Here is a 19,871-nt window from a genome sequence, read left to right on the forward strand (position 1 = left end):
GGAATAGGTGATGAATGAATGCATCTCTATTAGGATCCTGTTAGGGGGGAGGGAGATTCTTCTGTTTCCCCAGAAAGCATTCTGGTTACTCTGTATTCAGGGCAGAGAGAACTATGGGCTGTCAGGGCAGTCCCTTTCCACCAGCCCATCTTGGTAATAGAAGCTTGTTAAACAGAACTTGCGCAACATGATTGCTCCAATATTTCACCACCCCAGTACACAAGCAGGCAGCTGGATGGAGAAAGCTAGTCTTTGAAATTTAGAGTTGGGGAAAAGAAAAATCTCTCCTCTCCTGACCTTCCCATGAGATGATAAACCCACAATAAAGCCAGAGGAGGCTCTGAGAATAACACTTAAGTTTCAGGGGATCTGAAAGACAGGAATACTGAAATATTCAATTCCTCTCTGCCTGAAATGCTGCCAAACCACCAGGCATGTTACAAGCTTGGGACATTATACGGCATGGGTCTCTTCTGTAAGTTCCTGCTCCCTGAGATATTCAAAGTTACAAAAGTCAAATCACTTCCTAGCAACAGACCCCAGAAACGATCGCTGTGAAGAGTGGATGAGATGGGGAGCTCACAGTGGTACAAAGAAGAGTGCATGTCACAGGGATGCGGTGTGACGCTGCTGCCCATGAACACCCTCATGATGCCACAGACCCTCAGGGTACCACCAGTGCCTGGGGTAGCCGGCCCCACCTGTCCACGTCAAGACAAGAGCTTGAACACTGGCTGGTCATGACCACAAAGGGGAGCACCATGCTGTCTCTCCAGTCAGCACAACCCCAGAGTAAAAGCAGAGGAAAGGTGAGGGGTGAGGGGAGGATGAACAAGGGCAGTGATGAAAATCTACTTTGAAATGGGGAAGGGAGGGTGGCTTTAAACTAAATATAAAGTTTCCATTTTTAAATGAATAGAATTAAGCCTTTCAAAAAACTGAATAAAACTTTTTTGGAAACCATGCCCCAAAAGTTATGGAATCAGATTTTGATGTTCTTAAGGGTCAGAAAGGTATAGTTGGGGTTGTCAGGAGTAAACGATTATTTCATGTTTACATCCCAATATTTTGAGATTCCTCAACAACAAAAAGCTGTAGAGAGAAGAAAGGAAGGTGGAAGGCAGGGAAGAAAAAAAAGGAAAGGAAGGAAAAAGAGAAGATAAGTCACACTCACATAATCCACAGAGATAGCTTCTACAAAATACAACCGTATTAATATATATTGTATGTGGTTATATCCTTTACATATATTTTATTACATCATTATATCTTATATGTTTATGATTTAATAGAATCCAAGATATAAAACACTGGCTCCAAGATTATGTAAAGGCCCTATCCCTATCAATTTTTAAAAATCATTCTGTTGTCCGCAAAAAGAATAGAATTAGCATAGATGTGTGAATCTCTAACTGTAGATTAAGAGATGAGTCTCCAAAACACAGGATCTTTGTGCTATTTTTTTTTTTTTTTTGAAATGGAGTCCCACTCTTGTCACCCAGGCTGGAGTGCAGTGGCGCGATCTCGGCTCACCGCAACCTCCGCCTCACGGGTTCAAGCAATTCTCCTTCCTCAGCCTCCCAAGTAGCTGGGATTACAGGTGCCTGCCACCATGCCAGGTTGATTTTTGTATTTTTAGTAGAGATGGCATTTTACCATGTTGGCAGGGCTGGTCTCGAACTCCTGACTTCAGGTGATCTGCCCACCTCGGCCTCCCAAAGTCCTGAGATTACAGGTGTGAGCCCCACCATGCCTGGCTGCTCTTTGTAATCTGATTTAAAAGATCTGAGTTCTCTGCTGTAACTGAGATAGTCAGGAGTAAAATGCATCTTCACTACTACAGGGCAAAATGAGAAATGTTGAAACGTTTTAAGGAACCATTGCATGGCTGTTATTTTTCCTAACACAGGATTTCTGAGATTGAAAATTGCCAGGCAGCTTTGTGATCCTGCTTATAAACCCCCCAGCCTGACACACACACACTTCCATCCCCAAATCTCACTTCAGGGGATCTCTTACTTTCAAAATACAGTTGTGATCCCAATGATGGAACAGACAGAGGCAATGTAAAATAGACACAGACTTCAGAAGCCACAAGCTGGCTCCGGGAAACAGCTGCAACATGTAATTGTTCAGTTAAATTGACAGATAATTTAAAAAGTTCTCCTAAGGGGAAACTAATGATGTTCAATGATTCTTTCTCCTTTGAGGTGCTACAAGCTCTTTATAAAAATCGATTCTTCAGCCTAACCAACATGGAGAAACCCCGTCTCTACTAAAAATACAAAATTAGCAGGGCATGGTGGCAGGCACCTATAATCCCAGCTACTCTCGAGGCTGAGGTAGGAGAATCACTTGAACCTGGGAGACGGATCTTGTGGTGAGCCACGATCACACCATTGCATCCAGCCTGGGAAACAAGAGTGACTCTGTCTCAAAAAAAAAAAAAAAATGATAATTCTTTGGCCAGGGGCAGTGGCTCACAACTGTAATCCTGGCTCTTTAGGAACCTGAAGCAGGATGATTTCTTGAGGCCAGGAGTTCAACACCAGCCTGGACAACATAGTAAGACCCTGTCTCTACCAAATAAAAAGTTGAGAATAAAATTCAAATTAAAAAATTAAAAAAATCAACTCTGCACAGGTTTGGATAAACAGATCACAGAAACAGTGAACACAACAATTATTTTTTTGTCCAGTTATTCCCCTGACAGAAAGCTCTATATCCCTGAGTTTCTCAGTTAAAGATAATCCTTTAGGTATCAAAAACCTAGGGATTAGCCAGATACTTCACTAACTCACACATAAATTCTTTCAAAAGTGCTCTTTTAAACTGCTACACTGAGCCAAGCAGTGTGTCCTGGGAGCTCCTGGCGCCAGAGAGAGAACATCTTATTTTTCCAGGAGTTCCTGAGAACAGACAGGCCAGTACAACACCTGACACAAAGCTGGTGCTCAGTATACGTTGTTGAATAAATATTAGAGGAAAATGGCTAGAAAATGTCGAGATAATCATGAGAAAGAGGCTTGTACCAAGTACTATAACATGCCTGATCTGAACTAATCCAGTGGGGTGAGCTGGTGGTCGGAGAAGGCTTCTGGGCAGAATGTTATAGACAGGGCTCTTTGAGCGACACAACAGCTGTGCTCTCTCTTTTCTTGGAAACACTCCATTTCTCTATATACTGAACTCTTACTCATCATTCAAGACCCAGAGAAAGTCTCCACTTCCCCATGGGTGAAGCCAGCCCCAACCATCACACTCTGTTCCTCTGAATCTTTGGTGCCTGCTGGAGTATTTTCTGCACACCCATGTGTATGTGCACATTCCCAATCTATGTTCTTGTCACATGTTTTATCTTGTATTTTGTTGAAACATGCATAAAGTACTTAATATGTGCCAGGAAATATTCTAATTGCTTTACAATCTCACCTCATTTCATCATCATAGCAGCCCACTGTGTAGTTTTGCTGTTATCTCCATTTTAAAGGTAAGGAAGCTGAAGCCCTGACACCTAGACTACTCAGTCTTTTGCAAAAAGGAACAAGCTCCTTGAGAGTAGAAAATGCATTGTCTCCATCTTTATAACCTCAGCTTGTCCTTATGTCTTGCCACGTTGTAGGCTTTCAATTTAACAAACAAAACCATGGATATATTGTCAAATGAAGGTTTGGCAGAGGCCCCCGTCAAAATCAAAGACTATTCACTTTAACAGACACTTAATTGAATTTCCTTTTATATAATCTTCCTCTTAACAGCTAAAATAGCTAGTAAACTATTGCTCTTGCTTGGAGGAAAAACAAAACCCACAGAATTAATAATTAGTGACTCAAGTGTCATTCTCAAGCCAAGTAAAGTTCATCAAGGTCTGGTAAACCCATTTACTTCAGAAAGACAAATTTCACATCATTGCCAAAAGAAAAAAGGGAGATGCTTGTAAATTTTCTGTGCAAAATCTCAGTTCAAAACTGTGCCAGCCTGCTGTTTAATGTGCTACTAAAGAACAAGAAACATGTCCAGAGTTAAATGTGCTGAAAATGAGATCACCTCGTCCCTATGGTCAACACTATCCATCTCAGAGGACTACATAGAAAGACCCAGAGCAGGCTGGGCGTGGTGGCTCACGCCTATAATCCCAGCACTTTGGGAGACCGAGGCAGGTGGATCACGAGGTCGAGAGATCAAGACCATCCTGGTCAACATGGTGAAACCCTGTCTCTACTAAAAATACAAAAATTAGCTGGGCATGGTGGCGCATGCCTGTAGTCCCAGCTACTCGGGAGGCTAAGTCAGGAGAATTGACTGAGCCCAGGAGGTGGAGGTTGCGGTGAGCCGAGATCGCACCATTGCACTCCAGCCTGGGTAACAAGAGCGAAACTCTGTCTCAAAAAAAGAAAAAGAAAAAAAAAAAAAAAAGACCCAGAGCACAGTGAACAAGTGGCTGCTTGTGAACTAACCTTCCTCATCCACCTTGAACCCATGCATTTAGAGGGTTGAAATCTGTTCAAATTGTGAAAAGAAATGTATTGCATAAAAAGCAATAGAGAACAACAAGACTCATGAAACTGTATGAATAGTGCACACTGTTTGAACAGAGAAGGAAATGTCATTTGGTGCAACCTGAGTGGCCTGTAGGTCTCTCTCAGTGCCCTGAAATTTCCACCTCATTGCTTCTTTGTAAGTATCTATAAGTAGATCTAACCTAGAGAATAAAGGCACCCTGACTTTGTAAAGTTCCGGAAGAATACGACCTCTCTTTTAAGGATTATGACCTTATTCATTTGGGGTAAATCCCCATTTAAAATGCCAGCACCCTGTGGGGGAGTAAAGCTTAAGACATTATCGGTTAACACTTGGTTTGTTCAACAATTCCCTATTAGAGATTAGTTCGTCCGTGGGGAAGAATAAGAAAATGATCCAGACTGGTGTAAGGGGAAGACAGAGGAGTCCTAGGAGGAAGAAAAAGATGACTGCCAGAAGGGTGAGGGAGACCCAAAAGACACACATGATGTGCTTTACAGTTTTTTCAGGCTGGCTGCGTCACTGCACATCTGCAGGTGTATCCAGGACACAGAGCAATAAGCAATTTTGACTCAGGACTTAGCAAAAGAGAAGTGCTTCTTTACCAGTCAATGTCTATTTCAAAAAATGAGTTGGATGAGTGGGGTCAAAGCCTACCAGGCCAGCACCCAACATCCGTGGAAAATAATGAAGCAGGCAGAAGACACAACGTTCTGGTATCAAGCTGATCAGCAGCACATGGTTAGACAGAATTCGGGGCTGAAATTACTCAGAACTGGGAAGTAATTCGGTGTTCTCTCCTTCTCTGCAGGAAGACAAGCTGCATATCACTCCCTGCACACCCTGATTGGAAAATACTTGTTTCACAGATAGTATGAATACTGTCATTGAGATGCTGTAGACGGCTTTCCTGCCCACACAGTCAGGCCTGGAGACAATAAATGCAAAAGATCTGCATTCCCATCACATTCTAAACATCCAACTAGCAAACCAAAGTCACCCAGTCACCAGAACTTTCAAAATAACCAAGCACGGGTATGGGCTCCAGGACACAAGAGATACAAAAGGCTTTTGGCTGGGCTGGAAAGGAAGAGAAGCTGGGAGACCACTATCTGGGGATCCAAGACACAGATCGGGGCATAGTGGAGGGAATCAATGGACTCATGGCCCCTCCACCTGCACTGAGACCAAGATCCAGGGCTGCCCTGAACTGTCATACAAGTTGTGCCCTGCACAAGAGCACCCAGTCCATGTGGACGTTAGTGGGGACTCTATTGCTCTCTGTAAGTCAAGCAACTACCTGGGCAGGACTAAGTGGGCTTCCCAAAGTGGGTACTTTGTTGTTTATAGTTGTCCTGCCAAGCAGATGCAGCTTTATCTTAGTAGGCACACCACCTTATATATGAGCAAAGGTCAGACCAAGTCCAGGTCAACTGGATATGAGCAGAAGCTAAATACAGGATTGTGGGGTAACTGTAACACCCCTCACTGTCGTATGACAATTCCTGCCCTTCCCTCCTATAGACCTCACTTAACTTGGGAGCTCTGCTTTGGATTCATAATAAAGAAATTGCTGTCTCAGAAAGAACAGGGGAGGCTGGAGTTCTTGTCAATATCCTATAAACATGGACGTTTATTTAAGTAGCTCCAGAGAGTCTAGACACAGATGAAAAAACACGTGCAGCATTTCCAAGGAGCAAGGAAAGAGAAGGAGGAGCAGAGGTGGTGTGGATACTTGCAGACACCTGCTCAGCACCAAAGGGGGATGAGTAGGGGATTGAGTGACAAGAGCTGAGTGATAGACCATATTTGAAAAGTCCAAATTCCTTCTCCACAAGTCCTAAAAGGAGAAAAAGTGAAGTTGTATCAAAGGGAAGAAGTTCAACTTGTGTACTGAACAATGAGAGGTGAGAACTAAAGACCATTTCTGCATGATTCTCAGGTTTTTCCTGGCCAGCTGCAACCTCCCCTTATGTACTTGTGATCTCTGGGTCCATGGCTGGGCTCTTGGTCTCCTGTCTTTTCTAAGAACCAGAACTTCCTTGCCCAGGTATTTCTTCATTAGCTCATTGGTTCATCCTCTCATGAGTTCAGGCTACCCTCATGTGGTAGGGGAGGTACACCATGAGGCCACTTGTGGCCCCTCCTGACTGTTAAATGCAACCCCTCAGGTTCCAGCTAGCTTGCAGAACACACAGAGGAGTCTAGCTCCTCCATAAACTCCCCTCAGTGTAGATGGATCTCACTCTTTGGTCCTGTGAGCTAGCTCTATAGGAACGAAGGTATTTTTATGGTGTGATGCATCTAGGGTTCTGAAAGTTAAGAACATCCTTTTCCAGCCTCAGGCATTCGCCAGCTTGCCTGAGAATTTTGCATTTTAAGCACCTTGGATCTCAGCTTAATTAAGAGCATCACTGCTCCTGGAGCAATCTGGTGACAGAAAATCAGGCAAACAAAACACACACACACACACACACAAAGAGAGAGACAGAGAGTGAGAGAGGGAGAGAGAGAACACGAACGCATGTGAATGCAAGAGAGAGATCACTGGGCTTAGTAAACTGAGTTCCATTTCTTCAAGTGAGTACTTAGGGAAGAGCTCCTGCCTCTCCAGACACAAGGACTGCCAGGACCTGGGGTAAAACAAGAAACAGCACTAGGAGTGCTGAAGCCACAGCCTTGTCAGAGACCAGATACACACAGTCGGGCAATGGAAGGGCAGCTTTATGACACCTTATCACCAAGCCTGCAGCGGCCAATCTCTGCACAAGTGAAGAGAGGGACATACAGTAAAGGGGATGTCCCCATGGTGGTGGGCCCAGCAGGGGAGCTGCCCCTGAAAATAAGTGGAAGTTTACTTTGAGGATTAAATGTGACAGCATCGAAAAAGTGTTGAGTGCAGACCTGGCACATTCAATAATTAGTAGCTACCTACTACAGTTATTACAGGCCTGTTTTAAGTTGAATTATGTCCTCTCCAAATTCATATGTTAAAGTCTTAACCCCCAGTACCTAACAATGTGACTATATTTTGAGACAGGGCCTTTAAAAAAGGTAATTAGGGTTAAATGAGGTCATATGGGTAGGCCCTAATCCAATGTATGACCCTGTCCCTTCTAAGAAGAGGAGATCAGGATACAGGTGCACACAAAGGACAGTCCACTTGAAGTCACAGAGAGAAGATGGCCATCTGCAAGCCAAGGAGAGAGGCCTCAGAAGAAAGCAATGCTCCCAACACCTTGATCTTGGAGGGCTAACCTCCAGGACTGTGAGAAAATGCATTTCTCTTGTTTATGCACCCTGTCCATAGTACTTTCTTATGGCAGCACCAACAAAGAAATAGAGTATACTCGGCTTCACCCCACTGAGCTCCGGGGCCTCAAATGAAGACCGTGCTTGTCTCTGGCAAGAACTTTGCTGTGGCTGTTGCTGCTGGGGGAGGTATGGTGCAAAGGCAAACCAGCTCCTTTTACTTTAGAAAAGCTAAGGCCACCAGTGGAAAAGGTTAAGCTATGCCGCAGCCAACCACAGCTTCTCTCAGACAGCTGGCCCTGGGGCACTTAGGTACACAGCCGGGCTGAAGCTACTGCTTGGGAATCACAACACTACTCACTCTCTCCTGCATTATAGCCCGGGCCTGGGCACGCATGCAGAATTCACTTTTCTCAGCTAACATGACATTTTACTTAACCGGAACTAATCATGGCCTGTCTGGAGCTAAATAATAGGGAGAGGAAGAGGAACTCATGTTTCATTACAGGATAGCAAGGAAGGTATGAAGGTGGGCACTGCAGCCAGCCCACCCAGATCTGAGCCCCAACCTTGCCATTCTCTAACCATGTGACTTTAAGTCAATTGTTAACCTAATTTTTCCAGTTAGAAACAACTATGCATGCCTGTTAGGGTTTGAAAGTATTAAATGAGTCCATCCATGTAAAAGACCTCACATAATTTTTCTCCACATGTAATCCCTATCATTGCTAGCTAGTATTATTAGTCCATCATCACATTATGAAGTAGATGCTATGATTATCCTCACTTTACAGCTTAGGAAACTAAGGCACTGAGCCAAAAGTCACCCAGATAGTAAATGGTGTGGCCTGCAAATTGAACCCAGAGCCCACGAAGTCCACTAGTTATACTGTCTCATAAGCACTACTCTTTACAATAAGGGTGAAAGGATTCTACTATCAACATAATATTTAGTAAATGATCTCTCTCCAGGTCCTCTACCTCTTTAGAGTTCTATGCAGTATTTTATTTCCTAGTGTCAAATCTTCCTGTGTAAACCAAGCCATTTTCCTAAATGTTCAGCCTCTTGGCCCACAGGCTCCTTGTCTCCTGACAAGCCTGCATGTTAAAGCGCAAATTCCTAATGTCCCTTCCCAAACCTATAAAATCAGATTTTCTAGAATGTAGCCCAGGAATCTTCACTTTAAACAACCCTCACCCCATGCCCCCTGCCCACACACATAACCATCCCCCCATCATCTTCCCCCTGCATAATTCTCATGCACCCCAAAGTTTGGAAACATGGCCATTGATTACATCTACCAAATTCTGTCTTTGTACATATTCTTAATAGGTACCTGACATGTTTCTAGTATATTCCAAAACATCAAAACCATTTTTCAAAAAGAGGAAAGAACAGTCCTGCTTTACTTGTCTTTTACAAATAATGCAGTCTCACTCACATAAAGGTACCGAACCTGTGGACGGTGCAGGTTGAAGGGAAATCCCATAGCTACCATTTATCCAGCTGTTTCCAGTAGGAAAGAAAACATTAACTCTATAATTATCCTCACATCTCCAGGTCTGCTGTGGTTCTTTTAATCACTTGTTTTGGATGAAAAAGTTAACCCTTTCCAGTTCTAATAATAGTTCTCAGAGAGAAGCAGACAAGACTTATCATTGTCATAACAGGTGCTGTTCTGGTGGTCTTTGACTGGTGGTCAACTTTTCAAAGTAAACACACCTGCCAGATACAAATTCCTCCTTCATTGGGATGCCACCACAAAGATAGGTTTTACTATTCCAAACAAAAATGTGCTGCCCAAGTAACAGAAACAGCATAGACACTCACTGACCCACTAACTACCTGTTTCCTGACGTCCCACTAAAGCTCACAATTCAACCGTGCAGCTGAATTCTGGGACATTCAGTGACCATGCAGTGAGGGAGCAGTCCTGCTGTAATAACAACACAGCAAAAAGTAATGGTAACTAGTATTTTTTAGCACTTAATTCCCAAGCACTGTGCTCAGTGCTTTTCATAATTAACTGATGCAGCAAAAGGAACCAGGAAGAAGGGAAAATCTGCTTGCCTTTGAAAAATGACAAAGCATCACAACAAATTTGCTCTAGTAAAATGTATAGTATGCAATTTGCCAGTTGCCATGGCCCTTTCCCTTGGTGCCCAGTAAGCTGTTTCCGGCCCCCTACTAGCTAGCATATGACATCCCTCCAGCTGCCTTGCCAGATGTTCTTTGCTGGTCAACTGGCAGATACATGAGCGGATAATATCTTCAGTCTGCAGGAAGTCCTCTGTGGGATTTTCTTCCAACACAGCACTTAGAGGATTTTAGTCAGAGGTTGGACCATATGGACAGGGTAGTGGAATTACTTCAGGTTGAAAATGAAGAGAAGCAGTATGTACAGCTGGCCCACCCCATTTAAACACCGGCTCCAAAAAAAAAAAAAACACATTTAAACACCGGCTCCTTGGTTAGCAGTGGTCAGAGTTTGCAGCATTTGGGTTGTTTTTCCCGTGAGCTATTAGAGTGTTCATTAGCTGAAGAAAAAATCTGCAAGCAAGCTGCTAATAAAAACAGAGAATTTGCTTCTCTACCAGTCTGATTGTGGAACATTTTTTGCTTATTACGTTCTTTAATCATCTAAGAAAACTAATTATTTTGGCTCATTTGTTGAAATTTATAACACTTGGATCCTTTTGTTTGCTTGCAGAGCAGATCAGAACATTTTGGCATTGAAGAACATGTGGTTGATCTATGAAGTATAGTATTTTTAATATTCATCTGAATGCAGTGGAAACCTCATTCAGGAGATTATTAGCTTATATCTGAATATCCTTTAAATTAGAATCTGTAAGATATTCCATAAGCAGAGGCACCTCTAGACATAGAGGAAACACTGAACTCATTGCATCAAGAACATACTTTGCCCCAGAAATAGGTTCTTCATAGATAATACTGTCATTGTATTAGTCCATTTCCATGCTGCTGATAAAGACGTATTTGAGACCAGGCAATTCACAAAGAAAAGAAGTTTAATGGAGAACTCCAAGTTTCACATGGCTGGGGAAGCCTCACAATTTTGGCAGAAGGCAAGGAGGAGCAAGTCACAACTTATATGGATGCTGGCAGGCAAAAGAGAGAGCTCGTACAGGGAAACTCTCCCTTAAAAAACCATCAGATCTCATGAGACCCATTCACTAACATGAGAACACCATAGGAAAGACCTGCCCCCATGAGTCAATTACCTCCCACTGGGTCCCACCCATGACACATGAAAAGAATGGGAGCTACGAGATGAGATGAGGGTGGAGACACAGCCAAACCATATCATTCTACCCCTGGCCCCTCCCAAATCTCATGTCCTCACATCTCAAAACCAATCATGCCTTCCCAACAGTCCCCTACAGTCTTATTTCAGCGTTAACTCAAAAGTCCACAGGCCAATGTCTCATCTGAGACAAGGTAAGTGCCTTTTTCCTATGAGCCTGCAAAATCTGAAGTTAGTTACTTCCTATCTACAATGGGGATACAGGCATTGGGTAAATACAGCCATTCCACAGGGGAGAAATTGGCCAAAACATAGGGTCTACAGGCCCCACACAAGCTTGAAATCCAGTTGGGCAGCCAAATCTTAAAGTCAAATCCAAAATTATCTTCTTTGACTCAATGTCTCACATCCAGGTCACACTGATGCAAGAGGTGGACTCCTACAGCCTTGGGCAGCTCTGCCCCTGTGGCTTTGCAGGGCATAGCCTCCTTCCTGGCTGCTTTCATGGGCTGGCATTGAGTGTCCCTGACTTTTCCAGGTGCACAGAGCAAGCTGTCAGTGGATCTACCATTCTGTAGTTGGAAGGACAGTGGCCCTCTTCTCACAGCTCCACTAGGTAGTGCCCCAGTAGGGACTCTGTATGGAGGCTCTGACCCCACATTTCCCTTCTGCAGTGCCCTTGCAGAGCTTCTCCATGAGGGCCCTGCCCCTGCAGTAAACTTCTGCCTGGGAATCCAGGCCTTTCCATACATCTTATGAGATCTAGGTGGAAGTTCTCAAATCTCAATTCTTGACTTCTGTGCACCCACAGGCTCAACACCATGTGGAAACCACCAAGGCTTGAGGCTTGCACCCTCTAAAGCAACAGCCTGAGCCATAACTTGACCCCTTTAGTCACAGCTAGAGTGGCTGGGACACAGGGCACCAACTCTCTAGACTACATACAGCAGAGGGATACTGGGCCTGGCCCATGAAACCATTTTTCCCTCCTAAAGCTGTGGGCCTGTGATGAGAGGGGCTGCTGTGAAGACCTCTGACATTTTCCCCATTGTCTTGGGGATCAACATTCAGTTACTTCATCCTCATTACTTATGCAAATTTCTGCAGCTGGCTTGAATGTCTCCTTAGAAAATGGGAATTTTTTTTCTATCACATTATCAGGTTGCAAATTTTCCAACCTGGGTGAGGACACAGTCAAACCATATCAGTCATCATAAATAATGATGATAAGAAGAGAGAGAGGGAAAAGAGGAGAGAGGAAGGAATGGAAGAAGGAAAGAAAGAAGGAAAGAAGGAAATTAGTTCTAGTCCCTCAAATCTGAGTACAAATTAAATTTTGCTGCTATCAGCAATGAGTTTCCTTTTTCTTTTTCTTTATTTTACTTTAGGTTCTGGGGTACATGTGCAGGTCACGCAGGGTTGTTGCACAGGTGCATACATAACCAGGTGGTTTGCTGCCCCTATTCCCCCTTAATCTATACCCAGCATTTCTCCCCATGTTATCCTTCCCCACCTTCCCCACCCCCCCGCTGTCCCTCCCCTAGCCCCCTTGCTCACTGCCCCCAGTGTGTGATGCTCCTCTCCTTGAGTTCACGTGTTCTCATTATTCAACACCCACCTATGAATGACAACATTTGGTGTTTGGTTTTCTGTTCTTGTGTCAGTTTGCTGAGAATTATGGTTTCCAGATTCATCTAAGTCCCTACAAAGGACACGAACTCATCATTTTTTATGGCTGCATAGTATTCCACAGTATATAGGTGCCAAATTTTCTTTGTCCAGTCTATCATCAATGGGCATTTGGGTGGTTCCAGGTCTTTGCTATTGTACACAGGGCTGCAATGAACATACGTGTGCATGTGTCTTTATAATAGAATGATTTATAGTCCTTTGGGTATATACCCAGTAATGGGATTGCTGGGTCAAATGGAATTTCTATTTCTAGATCCTTGAGAAATCACCACACTGTCATTCACAATGGTTGAACTAATTTACACTCCCACCAACAGTGTAAGAGTGTTCTTATTTCTCCATATCCTCTCCAGCATCTGTTTTCTCCAGATTTTTTAATGATCGCCATTCTAACTGGCATGAGATGATACCTCAACGTGGTTTTGATTTGCATTTCTCTAATGACCAGTGATGATGAAGATTTTTTCCCGTGTTTTTTGGCCTCATATATGTCTTGTTTTGAAAAGTGTCTGTTCATATCCTTTGCCCACTTTTGAATGAGTTTTTTTTTTCTTGTATATCTGTTTTAGTTCTTTGTAGATTCTGGATATTAGCCCTTTGTCAAATGGGTAGATTGCAAAATTTTTTTCATATTCTGTCGGTTGTCAGTTCACTCTAATGATTGTTTCTTTTGCTGTACAGAAGCTCTGAAGTTTAATTAGATCTCATTTGTCTATCTTGGCTTTTGTTGTCATTGCTTTTGGTGTTTTAGTCATGAAGTCCTTGCCTATGCCTATGTCCTGGATGGTTTTGCCTACATTTTCTTCTAGGGTTTTTATGGTATTAGGTTTTATGTTTAAATGTATAATCCATCTGGAGTTAATTTTAGTGTAAGATGACAGGTAGGGGTCCAGTTTCTGCTTTCTGCACATTGCTAGCCAGTTTTCCCAACACCATTTATTAAACATGGAGTCCTTTCCCCATTGCTTGTTTTTATCAGGTTTGTCCAAGATCAGATGGTTGTAGATGTTTGGTGTTGCTTCCGAGGCCTCTTTTCTGTTCCATTGGTCTATGTCTCTGTTTTGGTACCAGTACCATGCTGTTTTGATTACTGTTGCCTTGTAGGATAGTTTGAAGCCCGGCAGTGTGATGCCTCCAGCTTTGTTTTGTTTTGTTGCTTAGGCTTGTCCTGGCTATGTGGGCTCTCTTGTGGTTCCATATGAAGTTTAAAGTGTTTTTTTTTCCTATTAAGAAAGTCATTGGTAGCTTGATAGGGATAGCATTGAATCTATAAATTACATTGGGCACTATGGCCATTTTCATGATATTGATTCTTTCTAACCATGAGTGTGGAATGTTTTTCCATCTGTTTATGTCCTTTCTTATTTTGTTGAGCAGTGGTTTGTAGTTCTCCTTGAAGAGGTCCTTTATATCCTTTGTTAGTTGTATTCCTAAGTATTTTATTCTCTTTGTAGCAATTGTGAATGGCAGTTTGTTCTTGATTTGGCTCTCTTTAAGTCTGTTATTGGTGTATATCACAAGCATATGTGATTTCTGGAATGTTCGTGATTTCTGCACATTGGTTTTGTATCCTGAGACTTTGCTGAAGTTTCAAGAGATTTTAGGCTAAGACAATGGGGTCTTCTAAATATACAATCATGTCGTCTGCAAATAGAGACAATTTGACTTCTTCCTTTCCTAACTAAATACTCTTTATTTCTTTTTCTTGCCTGATTGCTCTGGCTAGAACTTCCAATACTATATCGAATAGGAGTGGTGAGAGAGGGCATCCTTGTCTAGTGCCAGATTTCAAAGGGAATGTTTCCGGTTTTTGCTCATTCAGTATGATATTGGCTGTAGGTTTGTCATAAATAGCTTTTATTATTTTATGACACCTTCTGTTGATACCTAGTTTATTGACAGTTTTCAGCATGAAGGGCTGTTGAATTTTGTCAAAGGCCCTCTCTGCATCTATTGAGATAATCATGTGGTTTTTGTCTTTGTTTCTGTTTATTTGATGGATTATGTTTATGGACTTGTGTATGTTGAACCAGCCTTGCATCCCCAGGATGAAGCCTACTTGATCGTGATAAATAAGCTTTTTGATGTGCTGTTGCATTCGGTTTGCCAGTATTTTACTGAAGATTTTGTGTCAATGTTCATCATGGATATTGGCCTGAAGTTTTCTTTTTTAGTTATGTCTCTTCCTGGTTTTGGCATCAGGATGATGTTCATCTCATGGAATGAGTTAGGGAGGATTCCCTCCTTTTGTATTGTTTGGTATAGTTTCAGAAGGAATGGAACCAGCTCCTCTTTGTATGTCTGGTAGAATTCAGCTGTGAACCCATCTGGACCTGGACATTTTTTGGTTGGTAGGCTATTGATTGCTGCCTCAACTTCAGCCCTTGTTATTGGTCTATTTAGGGTTTCAACTTCTTCCTGGTTTAGTCTTGGTAGAGTGCCAGTGTCCAGGAATTTATCCATTTCTTCTAGCTTTACTTGTTTATGTGCATAGAGCTGTTTGTAGTAATCTCTGATGGTAATTTGTATTTCTGCAGAATCAGTGGTGATATCCTCTTTATCATTTTTTATTGCATCTGTTTGATTCTTCTCTCTTTTCTATTAGTCTGGCTAGCAGTCTGTCTATTTTGCTGATCTTTTCAAAAAACTACCTCTACCTCCTAGATTTATTGATTTCTTGAAGGGTTTTTTGTGTCTCTATAACCTTCAATTCAGCTCTGATCTTTGTTGTTTCTTGTCTTCTGCTAGCTTTTGAGCTTTTTTGACCTCACTCCTCTAGCTCTTTCAATTTTCATGACAGGTGTCAATTTTAGATTGTTCCTTGTTTCTCATGTGGGCATTTATTACTATAAATTTCCCTCTCGACACTGCTTTAAATGTGTCCCAGAGATTCTGGTAAGTTGTATCTTCATTCTGATTGGTTTTGAAGAAAGTCTTTATTTCTGCCTTCATTTCGTTGTTTATCCAGTCAACACTCAGAAGCAAGCTGTTCAGTTTCCAATTAGTTCTGCAGATTCGAGTGAGTTTCTTAATCCTGAGTTCTAATCTGATTGTGCTGTGGTCTGATAGACTGTTTGTTATGATTTCCGTTGTTTTGCATTTGCTGAGAAGTGATTTGCTTCCAATTATGTGGTCAATTTTAGAGTAAGTATGATGTGGTTCTGAGAAGAATGTGTATTCTGTGGATTTGAGGTAGAGCATTCTGTATGTGTCTATTAGGTCCACTTGGTCCAGCTCTGCATTCAAGTCCTGGATGTCCTTGTTAATTTTCTGTCTCATTGATCTGTCTAATATTGACGGTGGAGTGTTGAAGTCTCCCACTATTATTGTGTGGGAGTCTAAATCTCCTTTTAGGTCATTAAGAACTTGCTTTATGTGTCTGGGTGCTCCTGTGTTGGGTGTGTATATGTTTAGGAGAGTTAGCTCTTCTTGTTGGACTGATCTGTTTACCATTATGCAATGTCCTTCTTTGTCTCTTTTAATCTTTGTTGATTTGAAGTCCGTTTTATCAGAGATTAGGATTGCAAGCCCTGCTTTTTTTTGTTCTCCATTTGCTTGGTAAATCTTCTTCCATCCCTTTATTTTGAGTCTATGTGTGTCTTTGTACATGAGATGTGTTTCCTGAATACAGCACACTGATGGGTCTAGATGGATACTCTAAAATAATCTCATTTCAAGATACCTAATTTAGTTACATGCCAAGTCCCTTTTGCCATTTAAGGCAAAATATTCACATTCTGGGGACTGAGACATGGACTACTTTAAGAGTCATTGTTCAGCCTACTGTAGTTTATTCTCTGGTCCCTAACGATTCACAACCATTCCACATGAAAAATACATTCACCCAATCCCAACATTCCCAGAAGTCTCAGACCATTACAATATCAATGCAATTCCAAAATCTCATCTAGATATCACTGACCAAGAAGTTCTAAATCTCATTCTTTCAATAATATATGGGTGAAACTCCTGGTATGATCAAATGGGGCAAAAATTATCTCCATTTTTGACTTGTAAAACTAGAAAACAAGTGATGTGATCTCAAAATACAATGATGGGATGGACATAGGAAAATAGTTATAGTGATTTCCCCATTTAAAGGGGGAGATAGGGTGGGGATAGAAGGAAGAAAACAATCACTGGTCCCAAGCACTATTGAGATCCAACTGGAAAAAAAAATTATTAGATTTAGAAGTCTAGGAATAATACTCTGAGTCTTACATTTCTGTCCTTAGTCCACAGCTTCATTCTCTGGACATAAAAAGGCCATTTTGACCAACAGTTCTGTCATCTGGATCATCCTTCCTTTTTCACAAAAGGCAGAGCATCTTTACAACTGAGTAATTTATAAGCCTGTTTCCTGCATGTAGAATTTTTGGAGCCTGACAGTCTTCTTTCATTTATTCCTCCCTGTTAGTTTTAACCCAAACTGGTAGTGTTTCTGATGACATAACATCCTCAAGAATCATGTGGATTTTCCATGAATGTCCCAAGGACTTACTCCATTAGACAATATGCTCCTCCAAAGATCCTTCCTAGATAATCTCATCTCTATTTTTCACTTCTCCTGCAATGGTTTAGGGGATTCATGAAATGTATGCCATCACTGATTGAGTTGTTGGACCTTTGATCCTTACAAGGAGCTAGTGAAAAGTTGTCCAGCCATGCCCTTGGCTTTCTCTCTAGAGCACGATTTACTGTCTACAAATCTGAATGTAGCATTTTTTTCCACCTGGATAGGCTAGGAATTTTCCAAATACCCAAGTCCTAGTTCTTTTTATACTTAGAGAACTTCCTCCAATCTCTCTCTTTTCTGTCACATTTCACTATAAGAAATCAAGAAAAACCAAGCCATACCTTCAACACTTTGCTGAGCGATTCCCTCAGCTAAACATCCACAAGTTCACAACTATGAGCCCTTCTTTCCATATGATGATAGGACACAATTCAACTCAGTTTTCTTCACTAAATCACAAGAATCTCCTTTACTCTTATTTTCAACAATAGCCAGTTAAATTTGAATTTCATATAAACAATAAAGACTATATAGGTATATCTCAAATATTGCCTGGGACATACTTATACTGAGGAAGCAATTTTCCATCTATCTGAAATTCAGGTTTAACTGGCATCCTGAATTTTTATTTGCTAAATCTGATGTCAGTGAGGTGCCATGGATGATTCTGAGAGAACAGGATATAGAATAGAGATGGGGAAGAAAAGCAGAAATTCACAATATAAAGCATGTATTGGAGTGAAGACTTCATCAAAAAGATATGACAGGAAGCCCTGAATTCCATAGAGGCAAAACTAAGGATTCAGAGAAGGTAGAATACAGGACAGAAGGGATTAATCCTGAAACAGCCACCAGGCATTAAGGAAGAACATGTTTCACCTCATTACATTTCTAGAAAAGGAAAGGTTTTTTCATTTTTCTCTGGACTTCCTAGGGGGACACACACACACACACACACACACACACACGGTTTATATCACCCTGTTTGCATTTGTCTTTTCCAAAGCAAAAAGTGGTTCAAGTTTATCCATGACATCTGCTGCATTGACTTGCTTCACCACCTTCCCTCTCTCAAGTAAGAAAAACTTTGAATCTGTAACATTAGAAGGAATAGTACTTAGCTTAGAGTGGCTTTGTAGCTATTTAAAATATGAATCACCATTCCCAAGTGGTTTTCAAGGCAGAAACTGAATAGGAGTTGAGATGGAAAAACATGGTCTCCTTCTCTTGTGTTTTCTCCTGAATGCAGTTTTCAAAGGCTGTTTTCTCTTAGCTGTAACAAGAACTTGCTTAGTTCTCTGTGCAACAAGCACTTTTCTAACGTGTTTCTTGTGTTACGTTTATTTTGTCTTAAGTACTTTCCTTATAGGGTTGTTGTGTAAATTAGGTAAGTATTAACTTTGGGAGTTCTGGAGGGTCTCAATTTGTCTGTCTGGTTCTCCCCAACAGGGTGACCTTCCCATCACTTAATCATACTAAGTCTCAATTTCCTCATGAGTAAATTGGAAACGATAGTAAATATTTTGTAGGATTGGCGTTAAGATAACATGTTATCATCATTGCTACTATTATTTTTCTAACACCCTTACAGTGCATTTGTGGGAGAGAAGAACCACCATATTTTTGTATCATTAAATAATGTTGGGAGTAGCAATCAGGAACAAGGAAAAGACTCAGCTTCCACTGACTCAGATCCCATGAAAATGTTTTGAGAATCCAGAGGCAGACGTGAAGGTACCAAGGGAGGACTTAGAGATCCTTGGAGGAAAGATTATAAAAGAGCTATAGCAATTTAACCTTCAGAATGAAAATAAATAAAGTGAACAGTGTTAGTCAAAGGCATGAAGGATAAAAAATTATATAGCTGCCTCTCATCTCCCTTAAATCCAGAAAATTTACTCTAGATATACATTCTTGTCCCTGGTAAAGTATTAGAGGTAATCCTGGAAGACTAATTAATTTCCTGGTAGGGATCTTCTAAAACAGGAACTTCACATGTATCTGGAAAAATGTAGATACATTCTGACCTAAAGATATGGAAATAAATGAGCCTGAGAATTCTATTAAAAGGACATCTACATTACAATGTTGAATAATTATCAGTTGGGGAAAATAGAGTTTTCTTGTATGTAGTTTATTTTTCTGTATCCATCCCACATGTCTTCTCCAGACTCATTCTTGGTAATTTAACTATCTCATACCTACTAATTTTATTTATGTGTTTTGCCCCTCTTTATTCTGCTTAGAAGTTTGGAGGTAATATTCTTTTTAAAGTGTTTTCCTTTATATGGTTGAAAAAGTACATATTAAACATTTTAGACAACAAAGACAAGTCAAAAGAAGATTGAAACTGCCCACAATTCCAATTAAAACATTGTGGCATATATTATCCAGGCTCTTCTCAAAACATGCGGGACAGGAAAAAAAAAAATAGTACGTTTCGTATTCACAGTCCCTCCACACCTATGACCTGCCCACTGAGATTTTCTTTTTCTCTTTGCTGACTCTGTTTCTTGACTCTGGTCATGCAGAATTAGGCAGTTGAGGTGATGGAGTAGAAAGCGTTGAGTGATTTACTCTGAAGACAGCAAAACTTACTCTCTAGGAAGATTAAAGGACGA

The 19,871-nt window shown here is 41.4% G+C and overlaps 1 pseudogene; it reads left to right on the forward strand.

Annotated features, from left to right (window-relative positions):
• The first annotated feature begins 614 nt into the window (after nt 1–614).
• LOC116528655 overlaps nt 615–19,871 on the forward strand; it is a 62,409-nt pseudogene continuing 43,152 nt past the window's right edge.

This window comes from Sapajus apella, unplaced genomic scaffold (genome assembly GCF_009761245.1).
Source record: "Sapajus apella isolate SASKATOON/1434 unplaced genomic scaffold, GSC_monkey_1.0 scaffold59, whole genome shotgun sequence".
Taxonomy (NCBI): Eukaryota; Metazoa; Chordata; class Mammalia; order Primates; family Cebidae; genus Sapajus; species Sapajus apella.